Genomic DNA, 10,871 nt, shown 5'->3' on the forward strand with positions numbered 1-10,871 from the left:
CAAAAGGATAGCACCACCTCAAGAAAACTGGACCGCACAACTTAATCTCACGCACCAAATGAAGAATGAGATGCACCATTATGTCAAAAAATGAGGGTGGGAAATACATCTCAAATTTGCACAAAGTCACAACCACATCCGTTTGCAAAGCATCAAGTGTACAAGGATCAAGCACTTTGCTGCATATTGTATTGAAAAACGAACATAAGCTTGTAATAGCTTCCCTCACGTGCTTCGATATAATACCACGTATTTCAATCGGTAGAAATACTTGCATCAACATGTGACAATCATGGGATTTCATACTTGTCAGCTTTAGTTCTCCACTTAAGGATACAAATCTTTTCATGTTAGATGCGTACCCAGATGGAACCTTAATGACGTAAAGACATGCACAAAACATCTGCTTTTCTACCCTTGACAATGTGTAGCTAGCCGGTGGTAAATACTTCTTCTCAACCTTGCCTTTACCTTCATCTCTACTTTTTGAAGCATCCGCGGCCTTTCCCTTTCCCTTGCTCTTCCCCTTTCCTTTTTTCGAAACATTTACAGTTTCTTGTTCCGGTTCCTTTCCCTTTTTGTCCTTCCCCTTTGTAACCTTGTCTTGAGGCCACAATTCCGGACGAATCCCGATCTCTTGCAAATCTAACCGTACACCCTTTCCATCCTTTGTTTTGCCTGAAATATTAAAAAGTGTTCCCTCAAGAGCATCACACACATTCTTCTCTATATACATCACATCAAGACAGTGCCTAACATCATGTTCTTTCTTGTACGGAAGCTTCCACAAAATTGATTCTTTTTTGAAAAGAGCTGTTGAGACCGGAGCTTTTTCAGATTTTCCAAACACTGTTCGTATACCCTTACCTAGAGCATAAACCTCAACACTGGTCAATGGCCTAGGCGCAGTCTCCTCTTCCACTGTCCCATCGAAAGCCTTTTTTTTTGCCTACGGTACGGGTGATCACGCCTAAGGAACCTTCGAGTCCTTATATACACATCTTTGTGAGAATTCTTAAGGTATATGCTTGATGTTTCATTAATACATATGGGGCATGCTTTTTTCCCTTTAACCTTGTACCCACACAGGTTTCCATATGCAGGGAACTCATTCATGGTCCACATAAGGGCTGCACGCAATGTGAACACCTTGTTCTTATGAGCATCAAAACAAGAAACCCCTTCGTCCCACATCTTTCTCAAATCGTCAATTAGTGGCGCAAGGTAAACATCTTTGTCATTTCTAGGTTGCCTAGGCCCCATTATTAGCAATGAAAGCATTGTATACTTCCGTTTCATACATAACCAAGGAGGCAAATTGTAGATCACTAAAAGAACCGGCCAAGTGCTGTGTTGGGTACTAAGAGTGCCAAATGGATTCATCCCGTCTGTGCACAACCCAAGTCTTAAATTTCTAACTTCATTACCAAACTCCAGACACTTCAAATCAATGTTCTTCCGTTGCGGGGAGTCAGCCAGATGCTTCAGCATTCTGTTTTTCTTCCTTCCCTCAGCATGCCACCTCAAGTTTTTAGCGTCTTTTGGTGTTGATAATAGACGCTTAAACCTTGGAATAATAGGAATATACCACAACACCTTAGAAGGAGGTCTCTTCGTACAAGGATTGCAACTCATGCGCTTGTAGCGCGATTGCTTGCATCGTGGACACTCCTCCAATTGTTCATTCTCATTACGATACAAAATACAATCATTAGGTAGGCTTATATCTTCTTATACTCTAAACCAAATGGACACATAAGCTTCTTTTCATAATAGTAAGACGTAGGAATTTCATTCCCATCAGGCAACATCTCACTTAATGCGGTCAACAAAGAAGTAAAACTAACGTCCATCCACCCATGCTTCGACTTAATGTTAAAAAGTGTTAGCACGGCAGAAAGTTTGGAGCATTTTTTGCACCCAGGGTACAATGGCTTTTTGGAAGCCTCCGATATTAATTCAAACACATCACCTTCGACATTATGCAACATCTCATCCACGTCCTTATCCTCGACCTCATCCACTGGATGATCCTCAGCTCCATCCTCACCACTATCAATAACATATTCATCATTCTCCCATTCTTCGTCCACATGAATCTCATTGCTTTTATCATGCACATCATTCCCATCAAGATCCTCACTATACTCTCCACTTTCACCATGCCAAATCCACACATGGTATTTAATTCTAAACCCACGACAAAGTACATGATCTCTAATGATTTTAACACTATTGACCACCTTCACATTATTACAATCAACACAAGGACAATATATGCCTTCCTCACCAATTTTGCGCTGATAAGATAAAGCCGTCTCGCAAAACTCTTGAACCCCATTCCAAAAATCCATTGTATCACGTCTACCATACATCCAACCACGATCCTTCCCCATTTAGTAAAGTGTCTCTAAACATATATAGCAACATATTATCAATAATGTACAATTGCTACATATCTTGTGTAAATCAACTTCAAGTACACACCGTGAATATACCATTCATATAGTGAAAAAATGCATGTTTCCAAAGTGTCCTTATCACTCCAACCTAACCCATCCTTGAATGTCTACTCTCACTAGTAAATGTATGTCAACTTTCCAATTTTAAGGAAAATCCGGCAGCACTTCCCCCCAGTTCTCCAAGTACAAGATGCAGATAATGACTTACCTACATATGTACCCAGAGAACATGGAGAAGAAATGGAGAACCAAGATGTTCCTTAAAATCGAAAAAAGACATACATTCACCACCTAAGTGAGAGTAAACATTCAAGAACAGTCCCAACCGGGGACTATTCAAGACTTTCTCCTAATGAGAAAGCCTTAAACGGGTATCTAGGCATATGATGATGCAAACATTCAACATATTATTGTAATTATTTATAATTAAACAAGACACAACTTGTAATATCATGAACAAACTTTTATCAAATGGATAAATAGAAAGAAATATAGCTCCATAAAGTTTATAGTTCATACCAAAATAGAAAGTATAATGGATGTAATGTCTCGAACTTCTGAATAGCTTATAAGCTTGTGCTTCACTACATAATATGAATCTACAAAAATAAAAAATATAACAAAAAATAAAAGTTAGTAATTTTGTCAAGAACTATAAAACAACCTAAAATTACACATTAAAACATACTACCAAATTCAACTTATTAAGTAACAAGGTTACTAATAATCTCTAAATTATTCAAAATTTCCTAATAAAACCTATCAATCAATTTAACACCACTCCAACATATCAAATTATACTCCATAATTCATATATTTTCTAAAAGCATTAGGAAAAATCATTATGTAATATAATCCAAAACGGATTATTCCTCAATCTAACTCCAAAATAATTCAATTCATACTATAATTAACCAAAAATTAAGCAACAACAACAAATTGATAATAATAATAATAATAATAATAATAATAATAATAATAATAATAATAATAATAATAATAATAATAATAATAATAATATAAAAGAAATTAAAACAACAATATACTACCAAATTCAACTAATTAAGTAACAAGGTTACTAATAATCTCTAATTTATTCAAAATTTCAAAATAAAACCTAAGAATCAATTTAACACCACTCCAACATATCAAATTATACTCCATAATCCATATATTTCCTAAAAGCATTAGGGAAATCATTATGTAATGTAATCTAAAACGGATTACTCCTCAATCTAACTCCAAAATCATTCAATTCATACTATAATTAACCAAAAATTAAGCAACAACAAAAAATTGATAATAATAATAATAATAATACAGTGAAAGAAATTAAAAAATTAATTAAAATAAATTTTCGAAAATACTGTTAATTCATGCATGAACAATTAATACATTTCTTGCATTCTAAAGGTACACACAAATGAGGAGAACATTGATTAAATATTGATACTTAAAACACACAATAAAATCACTCAAATTTAAACCCTACCAACAACAAATAAAAGCCAGAAAATTCCGAAAAAAAAACCAAAAAATTTATTCAAAATTCGTAAATTAGGGCTAAAACCCGAAATCTCACCTAATGACTGTGGGATGGTGGTGCAGTGGCTATGGGATGGTGGTGCGGTGGCTGTGGTGACAGGTGGTGGAGGACCACGCACGCTTCCCTCACCTTGCGTGCTGCGCTTCTTGTGGATGGTGGTGCTTGCTGCGCTTCTTGTGGATGGTGGTGCGGATGTGGTGGAGGGAGTGCGGAGGTGGTGGATGGTGGTGCGGTGGCTGCTATGGCGTCACTGGTGGAGTGTGTGGTGGAAGGGAGATGAAGAGGAGTCGTGGCTGGCCTGGTGTTTTGCTCGAATTTGCAGAGGGTTTTTGTTTTCTTTTTAAAGAGTGAAATACAGATTTTCCTGGGGAAAGAGAAGAAGTAGTAGAAGAGGCGGGGTTTTTTTTTATTCAAATATTGCCACCGGTTCAAAACCGGTGGCCTTAAGCATTTTTTCCACGGGTTCGGTTTGAACCGGTGGCAATAATTGTTCCCATATGCCCGCCCATTTTTTAAACCACCGGTTTACAAAAACCGGTGGCCTTTAAGCGGTGGCATTTTCAATTTATCTACTAGTGAACCTGCCCTAATAATAGGCTTCTACTTTATTCTTATCGTATTCATGTGCGCTTTCTGACTAACATGCAATCATTAGGTTTAACCCTAAACCTGTTTATCTATGTTGGTTGAATATTAATGCACAAATAAAACTATTATTGGCGATCACTTGAATTATAATCAAATTAACCCTAAACAAGATTATTAATTATTTTATTAAGCGTGATTACAAATACCAATTCCCTTTAAACATGCATAAAAGGTGTGATCAAGCAATAAAAATAAATATCAAGCAACATAATAAATCATAATAGTAATAATAATTAAAATAATCATGATCATGTTAAAGCATAATAATAGCAAGATCCTAAGCATGATACTAACAAGATTAATAACAAACCCTAGCATGTCACTAAGCAATAAAAATCAAAGCTTTAACCCTAACATGATACTAACATGAATAAATATTAGGAAGAACATAAAAGGCATCATACTTTTAATCATACTTCGTATTAAAGTTACCCTAGACATGATACTAGGAATATCATAATAACAACCTAAACATGATTTTTACATCATAACATCAATAAAAACCATTAAAATACTTACTTTGATGCCTCGTATCTCTTTCTAATAACAAAATACACGCGTTAGTAACTTCAAGGAAAATAATAAAACAAACAATTAAATTAAATAATAAAAAGAGAGATTTGGGACCAAACCCTCAGAAATTAAACCTTTCACGTCTAGGGCGATGGCAAATTCGAATATGGCTAGGTGTTTCTAAGTCTAATTTATGCGGAATTTTTATATTTGTGAGAAGGTTAGTTTAGAAAAGAGAGAGAAAGAGAGTAATCAAGAAAATCTTGATGAGAGTTGGTGAAAATTCTTTATTGTAGATGATTGTAGATTGTAGATTGTAGATTAATGAAAACGTAGTTTTTACGACGTTATTTATAAAGAAAATCAGCCAAAAAGATAAAATATCAAAACAGAGTTCTAACGCAAATAAAATTGGATTAGCGCCAACGCTCAGAAGCCAAGGCTAGTGCCAGGCGCTAAAGCTAGCGCCAAGCGCCAAGCGTAGCGTGAGGCGCTACAGCTGGCGTTTGGCACTGACTAGGAATTTGACGCATTTTCTTAAAATCAGATAGAAATTGCCGTACAGGAGGATAAAATCGTATTTTTCCTCAAAAATGCTCTTTGATTTTAATTAAAACTCTGAAAAGTCAACAAAAGTCAATTTATCAATGTTAATTGAATTAGGAATGAAAAGAACCTTCTAGAATAATCTAGAAGACTTAAACCATTCCTAATTGCATTAGGAATGATAAATCCATATTAGGCCCTCCTCCAGATCATTGGGCCTCATATAAGGCTCAAATCGGGCCCAGTTCAGTAATTTGGCCATAACTTCCTCAATATTCATCGGAATTGGCCTTATAATATATCGTTGGAAAGGTTTTGTCAAGCCCCATCCAACTACACTACTATTGGACCCATATCATGAACCAACCAAACTGGATTGGCTATTTTCTTAAAATAAGTTTCCAAAAACAGAGAGAAGAGAAAAGAAATTAAAACTTTCCGCAACACTAAACTTTCCACACTTTTACTTCATTCGATCATGATTCGACGTGAAAGGTACTCATCACTGGGTTTGGTTTTGGGGAGACACAAATGGGTGTCTACAAAACCAAACTAATTTTTTTTGTTTATTTTTTTTTTGTTTTAATTATTTTAAACTATTAATTTTTGTCCTTGCCTTTTTTAATTATGGACGGCTTTTTCTGGGGTGCATTTGCTTTATTACACACAATATATACAATTTACTTTCTTGCTTGGTACAAAGAGCATAATACTTTCTCATTTTCATTACAAAAAAAAAATAATTCTCAAAACAAAATGCTTCACAATCAAACTAAGGGTTAGGGAAATGAAAGGTCATAAGGCTTGTAATGTGGATTATAGTCAAGAAAGGGAATAGGATCAAAGGGTTAGCAAGAGGAGCAAATGCAAAATAAAAACAAAATATGTAACAAAACAAACAGAAGATAAAGAAAAATGAGAAAAGGGGTGGCCTTTTCCTCCCCTAGAGTTGCTTGGTCACGATCTTGGGAGTTAGAGGACAACACAATGATTAAGATATACATAGTCAAGGATCCTAAACGCCGCTCAAAAAAATTGATGAAGGCTTGAACAATTTAAACCTCACAAGGGATGGGAAGTAAGCATATACTAACTAAAGAGCTTTATATCCACTATAGAGAGCAACACCATCTTACCACTATCCCGTGAACTAAGGGTTCAAACGTCCTCAATAGTTCTTAAACTTGCTACCTTAGCTTAATATTTATCTATCTCAACCACAAGCACTCTTAAACCGTGTAGGCCATCATCAATTAGGAAGAAAAACATTCTTTGGCACATTATCAAAGCAATCAATTCCAAATGCATGAGCGAATCCCAAAACAAATTCATTTCATCTTGCCATAGTCATGTTTGCCACAAAAAAAGGAAAACAAAACGAAATAAAGAGGAAGAAATAAAAAAGGTTCACAAATGAGGCATATAATCCAAATAAGTCTCAATCATCATACAAGTGATCGTTCGATAACAACATCAACGATCCCATGTTCCATAGAACCAAAAGCAAACATCCTCGAACCATTCAACTTCTTCCTAAACAAGTCCTAAACTAAGCACTCAAAGAAAGAGTAAAAGAGTAAAAAAAAAAAAGGTCTCACCAGGAGGTTGGCTTAAAATAATTAAGGAGCATAATATAGAGTTCACCAAATGTCACTCCGCTCCAAACTTCCAAAAAGGAACCTACAAGGCAAGACTAGACACAAAAGAAAACATTAAAAGAGAAAAAAGAAATAAAACAAAAAGAAAAACAAAGGAGGGGGAGAAAAAAGGGTTAGAAATCCTCCGGGTTGCCTCCCGGGAAGCGCTTGTTTATGGTCTCTTAGCTAGCTTGACCCTTCACCTCATTCAAGGTGGATTAAAAAACATCACCCTCATCAAATTGAGGATTGAATCATAGATTCCCCCAAGCTTGAGAACTAGCACTCCTAGAGGTGTCACATCACCACAAGGAAAAGGAGGGGATGAATCAAGAGCCAAAGGTGGCTCATCTTTTCTCTTTTTCTTCTTGTTGTTGTTTCTTCTTCTCTTTTCTCTTTTCTCTCTTCTTTCTTTTCCTTCTAAAAGGGGGATCGAGCTTGGAATCCTCAATATTAGGAAGGGAAACCTCACCATCCTCAAGAGAGCCTTCAAACCAAGAGGGAATTTCAAGGAAGTCATCATACCTCATTGTCACCTTATCATCACATGGAGGTAAGCTCTCATTAGCCATCACACCATCGACCACATCAACTCTACATACGCTCACCGTCATAGGGCTCTTCAAAATAACATTCTCAACTAGCCTACATGGAAAGGGAACTGGGCCGTCAAACTTGTTTGGCTCATTAAAATCAAATGGCTCCTCATTTTGTTCTTTAACCTTCTTCTCAACCACATCATCTACAACCTTATCGTCCTTGCAAGTTTCGGGATGATAAGTATGTGAAGGGTTAGTAGATGATTGTAAGGGGAGTTTTGTGATTAAATGGAGAGAATATATTTTGGCTAGTTGGGAATCAACAACTTCATTGTGAGATTTGATCTCTTGGAATTGTTGAGTGATAATTTGACGTTGTTAAAGAATTTGGGTTTGTGTGTGGTCGGGTGGGGATTTTTCTTCACACGCTTGAGGACATAGGTCATGATGTTGATCTTGAGAGTTCTCTACTTGGTTGGAAAGGTAGGAAAAATTTTGGGTTAGTGGATTGAAGAGAGGTCTATCTTTGGGGTAGGAGTTTTCTTGCCTTGGAGGTTGTTGAAGTTGTTGAGATTGAGTTTGGGTTACAAACTCTTCTTCTCTCAAAGTCAAAACCTCACCATGCTTGGAATTGAACTCTCTAAAAGAGGATGCATCATGATCCGTCCCACCACAACGAGCACATGAGAAATCAATAATTTGTGACGGTTTTGAACCCAAACCAACATTTGAGTTCAACTTGGAAAGACCTTCATTCAAGATCTCATCTATGTGCTTAAGTTGGCCGACTTTCTCCAACTAATAAAGATCTCCTTGCTTCCCTTGGGACCTTCTTTGGCCTCCCCAAGAATATCTAGTAGCCACTTCTTCAATTGTAGCTTCAACTTGGCATTGAGTGATCTTAATCAATTGGCAACCGGCACACGCATCTAGATTGGTCCTTGACATTGGATCCAAGCCATCATAAAAGAATCTCATGAGAAAATTACGGTTGAATTCATGATGAGGACATGCTCTAATCAAATCCTTAAACCTTTCCCATGCTTCCCCAAGAGTTTCATCCGGTTCTTGCTCAAAGGAAGCTATCTTCCTCCTCATTTTTGCAGTTTGCTCATCGGAAATGAACCTCTTGAGAAAGGCCTTCGCAACTTCCTTCCATGTGGTGATAGAGTTGGGCTTCAAAAACTTGAGCTATTTCTTTGCTCTTTCGGTGAGAGATTGCCGAAAGAGATGCATACGAATGTAATCTTGGCTCACTTCATTTGTTTGCATCATTGCACACTACTCAAGGAATCGGTCCAAATGCTCAATGGGGTCTTCACTTTCACCTCCGGAATATTTCTCAATTTGCACCATCCTAGCATATTGTGGATGGATTGTTAAATTAGTCTCGGTGGTCGGGAGAAGTGTATCACTCGTGAGCTCATAGATTTCCGGATTTCCAAACTCCCTAAAAAGAAGGTCATCCTCTTGTCTTGTCATATCTCTTTGAACACAACAAAGCTAAGCACATGATAAGCAGCGACAAGTAGGATTAAACAAGCAAAACAAAAAGGAAAGCAAGTAAAAAGACTCTAACAATAGCAAAAATAAATGTTAAACAAGCCGCTTCCCCGGCAACGACGCCAAAATTTGATCGCGTGTTAGATAGGTCGTTAAGCTACTACCCTAATCAAATTAATCATTTATAATACCTAAACTTACACCAAACTAGTTAGTGGCAAGTAAAGGGCCGAACCACTAGGGAAACACACTAATTCAACATCAATAATCACTAATGCAAGAGTTAAAAGGGGATTGTTTTTGTTGGTCTTGTTGAGTAAGAACACTAAAACTACAAATAAGCAAGAAAATGATGATTAAAATCAAGGGAAATGACGCTAAGGATACGGGGGTGTCAAATATGATTAGAAAGAGGGGAATAATGATGATTATCATGAAATACATGCCAAAGAACACAAGATTTTACCTAAACAATTCATTCTCATGCAATAGTCTAGGCAAATCAATGAAAGAGGTCTACACTAATAAGGATCATTCTCATGCATCCTATTAGTTACAATCAAATCAAGAGAATAAAGAAACACAATCCATAAAAACCCCACTTTAATAAATCATTCTCATGCAATCATTAAAATAGAGATGATCTTAATCTAGTTCAAATCAATACCATGCATTTAAACTAGAAAACATCAAATAGAGTGCAACAATAATCTTATGCTATTAAAAATCATGTCTTTCATTAATTTATAGCATAAGTTAAATCCAACCATCATCATTCATCCAATATCAACTCATATTTTTCACCCCCTTCCCTTAGCTAAAAGATTAGCCTAGAGAAGGGAGATTAAACATTTTATCAAAACTAAAAACAAACTCAAGAAACTGAAAACAAAACATGATTAAAAAAAACAATGAAAACAATAACAACTAGATGAACTAATAAGATTAACAAAAATAAGCAACAATAAATGCAAATAAATAAAGCTAAAGGTAAGGATTAGAAATTACTAAAGAAAGGATTAAAGAAAGATGAAAACTTGGATTCTTGCTTGATTGAAGATTAAACTTGAGCAAAGTTGAATACAAAAAGGAAATTTGAGTAACAATCTAATTTCTCCCTCTAAAATGATCTAATATAACCCCAAGAGAGAGAAGCTCTCCTAAACTAATTAAGAAAATAGCATAATAAATTCCCCCCTTCTAATTACCCGAAGATGGGTATTTATACAAAGTTAATAAAACTAAGTAAAAATAAAAGAAATAAAAAATTAAGGAGGAAACAAATGACAATAAAAGAGAAAAGAAATAAGAAAAGAAAAGGAAAATAAAAAGAATAAGGAAAGAAAATAAAAGAAAAGAAAAAAATTAAAAAATGAATGTAAACCCATCAATTCCCCAAATTAAACCGTCAGACCCTCAATTCCCTTTCTTCGATTTTTAGCTTCAATGGGAAATAATCCCATACTTCACTCACCAT

The 10,871-nt window shown here is 35.8% G+C and overlaps 1 non-coding gene across 1 annotated transcript; it reads left to right on the plus strand.

Moving 5' to 3' along the window:
- Nucleotides 1-8,885: 8,885 nt before the first annotated feature.
- Nucleotides 8,886-8,992, plus strand: LOC145625671 (small nucleolar RNA R71). Its single transcript, XR_014110580.1, has one exon. It is a non-coding gene; the product is annotated as a small nucleolar RNA R71 (small nucleolar RNA).
- Nucleotides 8,993-10,871: the final 1,879 nt, after the last annotated feature.

This window comes from Chenopodium album, chromosome 3, assembly GCF_948465745.1.
Source record: "Chenopodium album chromosome 3, dcCheAlbu1.1, whole genome shotgun sequence".
Taxonomy (NCBI): Eukaryota; Viridiplantae; Streptophyta; class Magnoliopsida; order Caryophyllales; family Amaranthaceae; genus Chenopodium; species Chenopodium album.